This window comes from Mus musculus, chromosome 13 (genome assembly GCF_000001635.26).
Source record: "Mus musculus strain C57BL/6J chromosome 13, GRCm38.p6 C57BL/6J".
NCBI lineage: Eukaryota > Metazoa > Chordata > Mammalia > Rodentia > Muridae > Mus > Mus musculus.
The window spans coordinates 20,885,847-20,899,267 of record NC_000079.6 but is presented as its reverse complement, the minus strand read 5'-3'; the positions used below and the strand labels follow the sequence as shown (position 1 = coordinate 20,899,267).

Genomic DNA, 13,421 nt, shown 5'->3' with positions numbered 1-13,421 from the left:
AGGATTGCCCAAGCACTGCTTCCCAGGACTGGTATTCCAGCTCTAATGTTCCCATCCTTGGCCTGCCCCTGGGCAGCTCTGAATCTCCTGCTCAGTAACTGGCACATTCATTGGAAAACTCCATTTCTTACCCTTCCTTGTCTCCCATCTGATGCTTGAGTAAATAACCACTCTTGGTCACTGATAAGGTTATCCTTGTTTTGAAGCAGTGACCACATATGGAGGAAGAAGACAGAGCAAGAGCAAAGCCTCATGGGAGATATGGGCCTTGGCATTTTCAGATAGTCAGGAAGTTTGTCACTGATTACCTTTTGTCTGTTGTTCCTATGAACTCCTTTTCTTCAGTGTGGGCCTGTGTGGGGGGTGGCAGAGAGGAGAGAAACAACTTCCCAGTTTGAACTGGAGTCAGAGTGAACCTTCTAGGAGGAAGGAGCTTCTCAAAGAAGCCAGTTCCATTCATTCTCTAAGGGCAGACACTGAACCCCACCCCATCCTCAACCCCCACCCCACTGATATCTGTCTGGAAAAAAATGCTCCATAGTTTCAAGTTCAGAGGTTGCATTAGGTCAAAGGCAACAGACTGGTGGGTAGCTAAGAGTGCACAGGAATGACTTGGAAAAAGATGACATTCCCCAAATAGTCTTGGTGGCCAGAAACCTGGTACAAGGTATGATTCTTAGAAAACTAAAGCACCACTGTGCACTAAAACAAACAAACAAAACCCTAAAACAGCAAGGCCCTGAGTATGTTCTCTGCTATTCCTCAGTCTATCTAGCCTTAAAGAACATCCTAACCTAGGTCAGCTAAGGCTTTGGTGTGATGGAGCCATACAGTAGGCCTCTCTGTGCTGCATGCTAATGCCATACCCACTGTTGATTTCTGTTTGTGAGCAGCAGGGACAACAGAAGCGACATCAGTGATCTCTCTGACAGAAAGACTAATTAGAGTATGGCCACTAAAAACTAATCTTAGTGAAGTACCTTGCTGAATTACCTTGGGATTCCTAGGAATCCTGGAAGATCCTGGAAATTATACCTTTGGTTAAAGTCATCCTCTCTGGTGTGGCCAGGATAACCGACACCAGATCTGCATGCTGATTTCTTTTTTTGGTGGCTCTTGTTAGCCTCAAGCTCATTCTCTACATGTGAGTCTTTCAGGCCACTTTCTCTACATGCCTAGCTTTCCTCTGGGGTGGATTCCCTTGCAGACTGGGACCCCTTAAAATATTTGCAGGGCCCAACACAGCATCTCATTCACATGCCAGGTGCTCAAAAGATATTGCAATAAAAAACAAAAGAAAACTTTTATGTTGACTGTACTCTCTGCAACAGAGATGTGAGAGGAAGGAGAGGATAGGGAGGGAGAGGGGCAGAGGGGGAAGGAAAGAGAGAGGGTGAGGAAGGGAGAAGGAAGCAAAGAGAAAGGGAGAGAGGGGGAGGAAAGACAAGAAAAGGGAGGGAGAATTGTCAGCTTTGGCAAATTCAGAGGAAGGAATGATGCATCGGAAAAGAACACCCAGCACATGCCCAGAGCATCCTGGAGACATCATGTTGTTTGATTTAAAGTACCTTCTTGTTTGATAGTTTTATTCTTTTATATAGTGAACTTTAGTCACTGTCACATCCATTTCCCTCTTTCACCCCTCCCTTCCCTGCTGAATTTCTTCAACAAAGCACTTCCTCCTGTCATGTGTTTTCTTCTTCTATGTTCTTTCCTTTGATTATACCCACTTAGTTTAACTAGAGGTTCTCGACTGCATATGGGTGGGAGGCTATTGACTGAAGCAAAGGTAACTCATTGGTGGCTACAGCACTGAAGAAAATGAAGCCTTCATCCCTAGCAGTCTCTAACACTTCACAGCCATTCCCTCTGGCCTCCAGGTCTTACATTAGTTCTACTTCTCCCCTTCACAAGGAAGTGAAAGACCTTTATAATAAAAACTTTAAACTACCAAAGGAAAAACAATAGATGTTAGAAAATGGAAAGACCTCTCATAATCATAGATTGGAATACTTAAAATTGTGAAAGTTGCTGTACTGCCAAAGAGCAGTCAGTAGGTTTGATGGCATCTCCATCAAAATCCAAAAGTCATTATCCACGAAGAAAGGGAAAAATCTTAAAATTTATATGGAAATACAAAAGAGCCTTGATAATAAAATGATCATGAGCAAAAATAATACTGCCAGAGGTATCACCACACATGATTGCAAGTTATTCTGCAACAAAATTAAAATGGTGCTGGCAGAAACATAATAGAATAGAAGTCTTGGATACAAACCTATGTAGTTTCAACCACCCAATTTTAACAAAGATGCCAAAAATATGGATTGGAGTAAAGATTGCTTCATCAGTAAATGGCTCTGGGACAAATGTTTACATGCCGGCAGATACAGAAGAATTCAACTATGCGCATCCCTCACCCTATACAAAATTCAACTCATTGTTGTCTTAATGCAACAGTGGAAAGTTTTAAACCGTTAGAGGGAAAAGTAGGTAAAACTCTTCACGATACAGACTCAGGCAAGGGCTTTCTGAATAGAGTCTAGTTGCCGGAAAAATAAGACTAATAGTTGCTAAATTGTTCTGCCTGAAACTGAAAAGGAAATAGTTGACTGAGAGACAGTCTGTAAGATCTTTTCTAGCTTTAAATCTGATAGAGAATATGTAGAATACAGAGAGCCCTCAAAAACCCAGTCAATAAGAAAACAAACTACCCAGTCACCAAATAGGCTAAAGGTATGAACTGAGAGCTAAAAAGACAAAAAAAAAAAAAAAAAAAAAAAACAATACAAGCTTTTAACAGTGCTCAATATCCTTAACCCCTGGGGAAATGCAAATGAAAACTTCATTGATATCCTATCTCACTGGTGTCAGAATGACAGTAATTAGGAAAGCAAATGAAAAACATTGGCAAGGATCAGAGGGAAAAGAATCTGTCTACACTGCTGTGGGAAACCAGCTAGTTCTGCTACTGTGGAGCTCCATACAGAGATTTAGCCGAAGAAAATACAAAACAGATCTTCCCTGGGATCCAACTATATAAGTCTGAGTACCTGGCCAAAGGACTCCAAGCCAAACACATCACAGAGATGCTTGAACAACTATTGCAGCACTATTCACAACAGGTAAGCTATAGAAACAGCCTGTCTAGCCATCAGAGAATTGGATAAAGAAAGAAATACATAGGATTTTTTGAGCCATAAAAGAGTAAAGTTATATTATTTGCAGGAAAATGGACTCAACTGGAGATAGCAAGTGGTTCCTAGATTTTAAGTAGCTTCATAAATCATGTGTGATGGCATGACAGAAGTTCGACAATGGGGACTATGAAAAGTGGGGAGGGGAGTAAGGGAAAGGTATAGGGACATGGGAGAACAAATGTGCCAACATGCCATCCATACTTGTGCTAAAATGTCCTTAAGTCGTATACTACTGTGTACAATTAATATATACTATTAATTTTTCTATCTTAAAAAAGTATTGCTATTATGTTAAGGAAGAAAAACGGAGTTCCTGATTTTACATATACAGAAAGGCAAAGGAATATATCATAGTCACTGTGGGGTAACATTGTTTCTTATTCTTTCTTTGTGCCCTCTAATTTTAAGAATGAAGACCACTCCATCAATATTTGCTTATTATTGTCTCTGTGTATTGTTGGGAATGAGGGGGTGTAGGGGAAGTGGTGGGGGGAGGGAAGAGCCCAGGTCCGGCCAGAGCTCCTGTACTCTGGGCAGGCAAACGCAGGAGAGCTGCCAGATGCTTTCCACTCAGCCCTGGGTGGGCATCTAAGCCACTGATCCCACTCTACGGGATGGGGTGGGGGTTCGACAAGGGGCAGCCCCTGATACCAGGGCCCAGGGTGACACCCTTGGCCCCAGGGTTATGGAAGAGTGGGCAGAGGGAGAGAGGTTCCCACACAGGTAAGAGTCCTTAGTCGGGGCCTTGACTGGGGCACAGGAAGGCCTTCCTATGGGAGATTAGAAATGGTTCATTAGGGGAAAGCCTATCCCATCGTCCAAGCACAGTGGGCCTTGATGAACAGAGACAGTCTATAGTTTTAGAGCTTTATTGTAGAAAAGCAGGGGGAAAGAGAAAAGGTAAAAAGAGAGAGAGAGAGTGGCCATGGCCAAGAGGAGAGAAGGGGAAAGGGAGAGAGAGAAGAAAGGCTAGAGAGTAAGAGGGAGAGTAAGAGGGAGAGAGAGTAAGAGAGTGAGAGGAGAGGAGAGGAGAGTGAGAGAATGAGGAGAGTGAGAGGAGAGAGTGCGGTGGGGCCAAGCAGCCCCTCTTATGGTGGACTGTTATCTTACTGTTGCTAGGTAACTGTGAGGAGTCTAGCCTGAAGGTCAGAAGCTTGGGACATTGTGTATGGGACTACTAGCCACACTTCTCCTGTGGGGGCTGTGGAGGCGGTAATTTCGACAGGAGCCAGGGGTCCAGGAGACATGGTCAAATGCCTACCATCCCATGTAGGTGGGAATTACCATCCATTGGGTTCTCCCAGGGTTCAAGATCTAGCCTCGACTGGAAACCGGGCTGTCTGTACATAGCCCATTGCCCCACAGTGTATGGCATAGCATGTGCTGCAACAAAGGCTCCCAACTCCAGAGAGTTCTGTGTTGACTCTGTGACTCTCCAATGAGGGACCTAGGCTTGAACCCCAAAGGCACCCCTAGGTTGGGGTGTGCAGAGAGGGCATGGAGTGCAAGCTTCAGTGCTACAGTGACCTGGAGACAGAGCCTCTGATCAAGTCTGCTAGGCCAGGGGCCCTGTTGCAGCCATACTGCCTCTTGATAAAGACCATTCCTGGAGTTTCTGGGTGACTATTGTGACTAATGGCTCTGCTAGCTGTTTTGGCATGAGGTCCAGACAGTGGCAAGTTACTTTATTCAGCAATGAAGGGAAGAACATAGGGAAGCTTCAGAAGATGCTCTGAGCCCCACCCCGAGCATCACCCAGGAACAAATAAGTCCCCCTCCTCAGTATTTACAGCACAGATAAGGGCTCTAAATAAGGCTCAGGCATGGAGTTCATGGATGGGTAAACCTACTATTTGCTTCCAGGGGTAGGACAGCTGTGTGTAATGCTTGAGACCTGAGAGGAGTGCAGATTGTTTACATTAGCACACTGTAGACTTGAGAAGGCTTCTCAGTGGCCTTGTAGATTAAGATGGGCCCTTACTAAAATCTCATCATCCCCAGATGAGCTATTTCCTTATTCTCCAGTGTCACCAATGATAACAAAAATCAAGTTTCTGGGTTATGGTAGAAAAATCATAGATACAGAAGGATATATCCAGAACTGTCATTCTGGAAGGTACACTCACTATTGAATTAATATCTCCTAGCTTTGATGGCTCAGAGCTATCATTTTGGGTTTCCCATGATGTCATTAATAGTAGAACAGCAACAAAGACATGTTGAAATAAATCACAAGATGATTGAATGAGATGAAGATTACTAAATGGAGACCAGAAATACATTGTACACTGCAGGCTAGTACTTTGAAGGCAACACAGCAGGTACCAAGCTAAGGAGTACAGAATTGGAGAACTGTGCAAAACGAGAGGTTAACTCTCCACCTATTTGAATTTTGACATTCAATTAGGGAATAAGACATGCACACACTGGAGTATGTGGCCATGAGAAAAATAAAGGAAACCAGAAAGGATGCTTTTACTGGGAAAAGGGAATGGCAAGATGATTTCAGGAAGAAGCAGTCTTGTGCTGTTTACACAGTTGAAAGTGGGTGGAAAGCCATTGAGTATTTTAGTTATCAGAAATGCTATGAGGGTCCAGAGGGGCAATATATGGGTCAATATGTTGAATATTCCAGACATTGTGGCTACAAAAGGAACCTGGAAAAGTGCATGATAGATAGAGAGTGGGAAATGTTGGGGCATAAGTGGCTTATGCCTTTAACAGAACATTTGGGAGGCAGAGACAGGCAGACCTCCATGAGTTCAAGGCTAGCATGAACACTAGGGCTATATAGTGGGACCTTATCTTTATTCTTGAGTTAGATGTTGGTTATTGGGATCTTTTTAAAAAGGTATTCATTTATTGCCCTTTACCCATTTCCCATCTTGATAGAAGTGATCTGAAGGCCACAGGAATCACACCATTATCTATTTAACAAAAAAAAAAAAACCTATAATACATGCAATTCTGTATATAAATATGCACATATAGTTTTAATAAACTTTCTTCGTCTGGGTTGATAGTGCTCCCTCCAAGAGCAAAGATTACCTGACACAAACCTCAATACCAGCTGTAATAAGTCTTCTTTTGAGTTAACATACAGGGTTAACATACAGCCTATTGGTATTACCTCCCAGAGGTGGAAAGTGTCTACTGCTGAATTATTGAAGACAGCATGTAATTCAGAATCAGAGCCCAGAGACCCCTTGACTGGAATTGACCTGAAATGCCTCTCTCTGAGGACTTGCTTATATGGTGCCAGAAGGTCCCATGAAAGCTTCCAAAAGAGAGAGACAATCAACATTCCTACCCAGCTATGAGGCCTATGAGCCACATCAACAAACAGTATGGCACTATCACCCTAAGTGCACATGCCCAGACATTAGAAGTAGTCAAAAGTTCTCTAATAGGACTTAGGACCCACTCAGCAGCGGGGAGACCGTTTTTTGGTACTTGTAACAAAGAGAACGACTCTGCTAGTGAAATTATGGTCCATGGAGGAGAATCTACAATCAATAATCTACTAAATGTGCACAATCCTTAACAACAATCTGAGAACATTTGTCTTTATGGCCACAGAAAGTGTACTCTCCACCACTCATCAAGGAAATTTCTCTTTGCAAACAAAATACAAACAAAAAAAACAAACAAAAAAACCAAAAACAAACAAAAAAACAAAACAAAACCCAACAACCAATCAAAATGCAGTTGTACATCTCAATCCCAAAATGTATACACCTAGAAAACATTCCTACACCCAAGGCTTAGGGAACATTGTAGAAGAAGATTCAGGAGTTTCCTGGGAAATTGTGTCTCCTAGTAATATCAAAAGCTATCCCTATAAAATCTCATCAACATGATTGCTCAAAAGTGATCTGAACAAGGATGCCACTATTGAAAATGCCAAACTGGATGGAGAAAAGCCCATGAGGTCTCAAGCCTATAACAGAACTATAAACAACCAAGAAAAGCTAGGATCAGGAGACATAGTCTTCTTTGAGGAAAAGCATACAGATTTGTTGTCCAGTGTCAAATGTCAGCCTTGAAATACATAGAAGTAACTTATTACAGGCTGAACAGGTTATAGCTAGGAATATATGTACATACCAACATATACATGCATGCAATAATATTTAGTGAAAATAGCCCATACATATGAAAAGGAACAAAGAAAGACATATGTGAGGGTTCACAGGGAGGAAATGGAAAGAAAAATATAATTAAATTATAATTTCAGAACTAAATAATAAATCCTGAAAAAGAGAGTATATCAGGTTTAATGACAAAACCAAGTTAAAATCATGGGCCCAGAGAGATGGGTCAGCAGTTAAGAGCACTTGATGGTCTTCTAGGGGACATTAATTCAGTCCCCACTGCCCACATGTTACCCTATATGGTTCACAGACATATAAAACACCCATACACCCAAAATAAAATATTATAAAATATTTTCAAAAATTAAAAATGAAGAAAGACCAAAGTGCCAGTCTCTCATACTTACTAACTCAAACTAAACTTTTGCCAAAATAAAATAGGAATTTAATAAAATGTCCATTTAGTGATGTGAAAAGTCAGAGACATTTAGGAAAGCAGATTAGTGTACTTGTTCTAATGACAAGCACACTGAAAGTAGTGCTGAAAATAATTGCTATGTGTCCTTGGTAACCCTTGAGTGTTGTCTTTGTTTATAAAATAGGAGGGCTGCTCTTTCACAGTATGAAAAATTAGACTTTAGAGTAGAATACATATTCTAGTGAGTAGTTGAAGAGAAAGTCAGGCCACATAAGAAAATTGTGCAAGGGATCCAGGATGCTGCTTCCAACCCAGATACAGTGCTTATTGGGCAACATAAGCACGTTCTACACTCGAACAATGGATGTGGTTCTCCATTTGAACGTATACTTAATTCTGGTGTTAGGTATGGTCAGATCTTTTCAGATGCTCTTTACTTTCTTCATTTGCTTATTATGTTTCCTCATTCCAGATTCAAACCCTCTTTTTCTACTTATTTAATATCGTTATGCCTGGGTTGCTGAGCAAAACATCACTCAGACCCACAAAGCTATAATCCTTTAGACTGCGCATATGGTTCAAAGAGCCATGGACATATAGACTGGACATCTACACTCAAGTGCTGGCAAAGTACTGAAGGGCAAAATGGCCTGGAGCACCAATGATCTATGAAAGGGGAGAGGAAGAGTTACTGTTTCACTATCAGACCACATACTATTGTTTGCTAAAACACACTGTTATAGTTATCAGTCCAAATTAGAGCTATCTCAAAGATTTCTGACAAAAGGATGTTAAGATTATTGATTGACATTGTCAGTTAGATTGCATTTAACCTAAATTCCTATGTTTAAGACCTAATCTCTCAGTGTCCCAAAATATATTATACTGAAACAGGGTCATTGAAGATAGAATTGGTTTAAAAAGATAAGGCCATTCTAGAGTACAATGGGCTCTTCTATGTTACTGGTGTTCTTATAATTTGGACATGTGAAAAGGAAAGGCATAAAGAGGACAGATGACATGAAGACACAGGAAGAATGCCATCCATCTATGAAGAATACCACAGATTGAAGGCAAATTTCTAGAGCAGATGAGCAGGGGACACTTGTTTCACTCTACTCAGGAGGCTAATGCTGCTGACACTCAAACTGTAAACCTCTAATCTTCAGAATTGTGATACACAAAACTCCTGGTGTTTCAGCTTCTTAGTGTGCCATGGCAGCCCCAGAATATGGCTACAGCTTTTCTTACTCTCCAGTGGGGTGATAACCAAGAGTACTTGATCTTACCCTAAGAGGAGTTTGGATAATAGAAGAGCGGGAGCTTGGGCTCACTACCATCAGTGTCTTGGGCTGAAGGGTAGCTTGTTGAGATTCTGACAAGCCACAGAAGAACGGGAGCAGAAGGAAAAGCATATGGTATAATGTATAAGCTCTGAGGTGACAAAGCTGACATCTTCAATGGAAACTAAACACACCATACTATCAGAGACCATGATTCCATTGTTATTTTCCATTTAGCATGAATTTGGAGCAGACAGAGCTTGTAAGTTTGGGTCTCATCACTGGCTACCTATGGAATTTTGGGCAAGTAACTTTAGCATCTTGTCCTGAACTTTTTTTTCCTCTGTAAACTGGAGACAATAAGAACAAAATAATAAACATGACATTAATCTAGCATCAGTCCTAATGACAACTGTAGTTTTTATTTTGGATTGTTATGATACTAATATACACTGGAAGAACGACAATGAGTATGCCAACCTGTGTAAACTCATGATGTTTTTTTTTTTCCTTTTTAATGGTCCTGAAGCTACTTAGAAACCAGTATTATAGTTCGTTTTTTACAAATGAGGAAAAAGAGACAGAAAGATTTCATAATTTAATGAGTGTCTTTCTGTGGGAAGAGGCAAGATGGACACTCAGGTTTCTATACCCAACCATCTTTCCCACCATCACCATACTGTTTTCCAAGAGTAAAAATTTAGTTGACATTTTTCCTCTAGGAAGAAAACAGGACCAATGAAGTTTTGCTAAAACTTGGGGAATGTCAAATGCAACTCCCAGGGAGTAATGCGGGTCTAATGCAAAAGATCACATAGTCAAGGGAGACGGATGGTTTTCTTTGTCAGGAAGCCATGCACCAGGCATAGAAATTCACCCAAATGCAGATGTGGCAGCAAGCATGTGGATAAGTGTGAAGGAGCACAGCTTTCTGTCCACCAGTCATTTCTTATGTCACTGTGCTTACCCATCTTAAAGATAGTTGCTGGATATATCCATGCTACATTGTCTCATGAACTGTTTGTTAAAGCCATAATGGGACATCTGAGATTTTATACTGTGGGGTGAGGTTGACAGTGAACTCCATTAGAATACACTACAGGAAATGGTAAGTAGTGCTGTTAGTATTTCTATTTTATATATGAGGTGAACTGAGACTTAGAGTGAATAAATACTTTATCCAAAGTTAATTCCATTCAGACTTGCTTTGTGTATGACTTGCTTTGCTTTCATTTTGCTCTGAGAGATATTAGCAGGTGAGCTAAAACAAACAAACTAACAAACAAGCAAACAAAGCAAGTTTAGGAACTCTGGTAACCATATCCTCTTCCTAGAGAGTCATGGCGTATGTTACGTTTGTTGCTTTGCATTGCTTTGTGGGGATAGATATTATATAGGTGGAGTATTTCCCTAGCTGGAAGGTTTCATCCAAGATCGCTTGGCCTCATCAACTATAATGAGGAAGTATGAGGAGAAGACAGTGAACAGGGATTCGTAGGCATCTATATGCTGCTCCTGGACACTGTAAAAGCCTTGGTGAATTGGACAGGATTAGGTCTCTAACTCATCCTTCTTGCGTTCCATGATGTTACAGACCTAGATTCTGGAGTATGAGAGTGAAGGAGGTAAAGATGAATAGTGGTGTTAGGCACAAGTGTCTACGGTGACAGTTTTCAGTGATCCAGTTCTGTGCTATCAATCATAGCAGCAGTGGATTTGAAAAGTACCCCAAATGCCTTTTGTTCTGTTCATGTTTTTGACAGCAGTGACAGATTTCCACAAAGGAGAAAGCTCCTGGGATGGGAAGTGGTGATGACTGAGATGGCTGACTCTCTCTCTCTCTCTCTCTCTTTTTTTTTTTGTCAAGAGTATGCTGGAAAGAAGAGGTTTTGGGAGTGCGGAATGATCAGTCATTTACTCTGAATTTTTTTTCTAAAAGTTTATGAGAACAGGTTGTTCCTTACATCAAATTCAATGTGCAAGTTTACCTTTAAAATGGTGCAACATTCAGAAAATACTATATTCAAGGTCATTGCTGTCTCCTCGGAGAGATAAGCACAAAGACCACGCTAGCCTAAGGCACCTCCGTATACTGAATGAATGCTTGCATGCTCTCTCCTCTAATCCATAGGTTGAAACTCTTATTCCAATTTGGAGGTGGGGCTTTGTATGTGATTAAGTCATGAGAGGGTGCAGCTGACATGACACTTTGTGACCCAAGAAGAAGGCATTCCCGCATGGTGGCTCAGATCTGTAACCCCAGCACTTAGGTGGTAGGTAAAGGAGGATCGTGAGTTTGAGGCCAGCCTGGGCTATACAGGAAGCACCTGTCTTAAAAGAACAACAACAAACAAACAGTACTGAAGAAGATTCCATCAAGCTCTCTTCCTGACATGATGATGCAAAAGAAATCTGCATGGTAAGACCCAGCCCTTCTGAGCTGCCATCTTGATACATGACTTCTGGATTCCACAACTGAGAAGAAGGTTTCTGTTATTTATAATGTGTAATACTTTGACATGATAGTTTTAACTTATTCCTTGCAAACTTTATACATATACACAATCATACTTAAAAAATCTTAAGTGGTAGCCCAAGATGACCAAGACAGACTAGAAACAGTCAACCAAAAAAATACAAAAACAGCTGTGGGGTGATTTCCAGAAGTAGAAATGTGAAGGAAAGACATCACATACTTTTTGAGTTTGAGTTTCCATCACATATGGGCAACCTGGCCTTTGGGTGGAATTTGCAGGCATATTTACGCCTGTGTGCCATGATATCACACAGTGACTATTTGCCAATAACTAGGATTTAGCTTTAGCAAAGCCAAGTTTTATGTTCTGACATTTTCCAGCTCTGATAGCCATTTATAACTTTAAGATAAATAGAAAAAAGAAAGTCAGATTCATATTGTTTGCTTCCAGGATAAAGAAATATAAAACTAAGACAAAAGGCCACTTCTTTTAACTGCTTTCTTTTTCTTGCACAATGCTTCATCTTCATTCAAATTTCATCACTACCTACATTTGCTTCTTTCTTGCCCATGCTATACTGTATAGATAGCAATGAGTACCACTGGCACATTTAACCATGGCTCTTGCTTTCTTTCCTTAAGCAATGCCTTCTTTTACTTAGCACTTTATCGACCCTGCTCCTTTTCAACCATTCATTGTCTTTACCACTAACACCACGGTAATGGTTAATGGTTAATCTACATTGTTATCCTGACCATATTTAGAATCACCCAGAAGACACATCTCCACGTATCTGTGAGGACCTTTCTTCAGAGGTTTAACTGAGTAGTGAAGGTGCGTCCTCTTATTGGCTAGGGTCCCAGACTAAAGCAAAAGGAAAAGTCTACTAAGCAACAGCATTCAATTCTCTCTGTCTGCTTCCTGACTGATGACAGAATGACAAGCTACCTGATGCTACCACTGTCACTCCTTCTCTGTCAGGATGGGCTATAGCCTCTCAAACCACAAATCAAAATTAGCCCTTCCTTCCTCAGAGAGGAGCACTGCAATGAGAAAATAGGTAATATAACAGTCCGTACAATTGAGTTCTGCTTTGTCATGGATTGTCTTCCCCACTTTCATGACTTGAAAAAAATGTTTAATTCTGTGTATATGGGTCCAGTATGTGTGTGTGTGTGTGTGTGTGTGTGTGTGTGTGTGTGTGTTTGTGTGTGTGTGTGTTTGTGTGTGTGTGTGTGTGTTTGTGTACAACTTTTGGGAGTTAGTTTACTCCTTCCCCCATGAGCGCTAGGGATCAGACTCCGGTCTTTAGATTTGCACAGCAAGCATTCTTACCCACAGAGCCATCTTGCAGACCCTGGTGCTTCCTGTTTGGTAGAAAAGATAGCATATATTTTATTACTAAACTTTACAAAGTCAGAAAAAACATTTTCTCGACCTCCCTTTGTAGATGAGACCAGAAGACCCAGTGTTGCCAAAGAGGTTGTTAAAGGCTTTGCCACTGGCAATCGTTGCTTCCTTTGATTCCTCTGCTATACTGTCTCCGTGTTCACAGGGCTCTCCAGTGCAACTCTAAGGTCTAACCTTATTGATAGGATGCTAGCATGTTCTCTAAACAATGATTTCTGATAAAAATGAACAGGACAGCCAGACTGTATGTTCCATTATAGTTTTATAACAGTAGTGTTACTTTTGTTATTATTGTTGTTGTTGTTATGATGATGATGCCATTTTTCTATTTGCCCTCAAATTGTTAAATAAATTTTGCCTAGTGTTAGACAACTAAGCAGTTTGTATGCTTATAATTTTCTTATTAACATGTGTGTGTGTGCACACACACACACACTTGGGTGCAGTTGCCATGGTACACATGTTCAGTTCAGAAGAAAACTTGCTGGAGTCAGTTCAACTCTTCTACCATGTGGGTCCTATGGGTTATCAGGCTGGAG

General features: G+C 41.0%; 1 protein-coding gene across 6 annotated transcripts in view; it reads right to left on the bottom strand.

Moving 5' to 3' along the window:
- Aoah (acyloxyacyl hydrolase) overlaps window positions 1-13,421 on the bottom strand; it is a 242,515-nt gene that overhangs the window by 137,350 nt on the left and 91,744 nt on the right. The window contains exon 1 of one of the 6 annotated variants that reach the window (XM_030247287.1): window positions 309-352. The exons of the other annotated variants lie outside the window; for them this stretch is intronic. The gene's annotated coding sequence lies outside the window, so the exon portion shown is untranslated. Of the gene's footprint in view, window positions 1-308; window positions 353-13,421 lie in introns of those variants that run through there. 6 annotated transcript variants of the gene reach the window in all.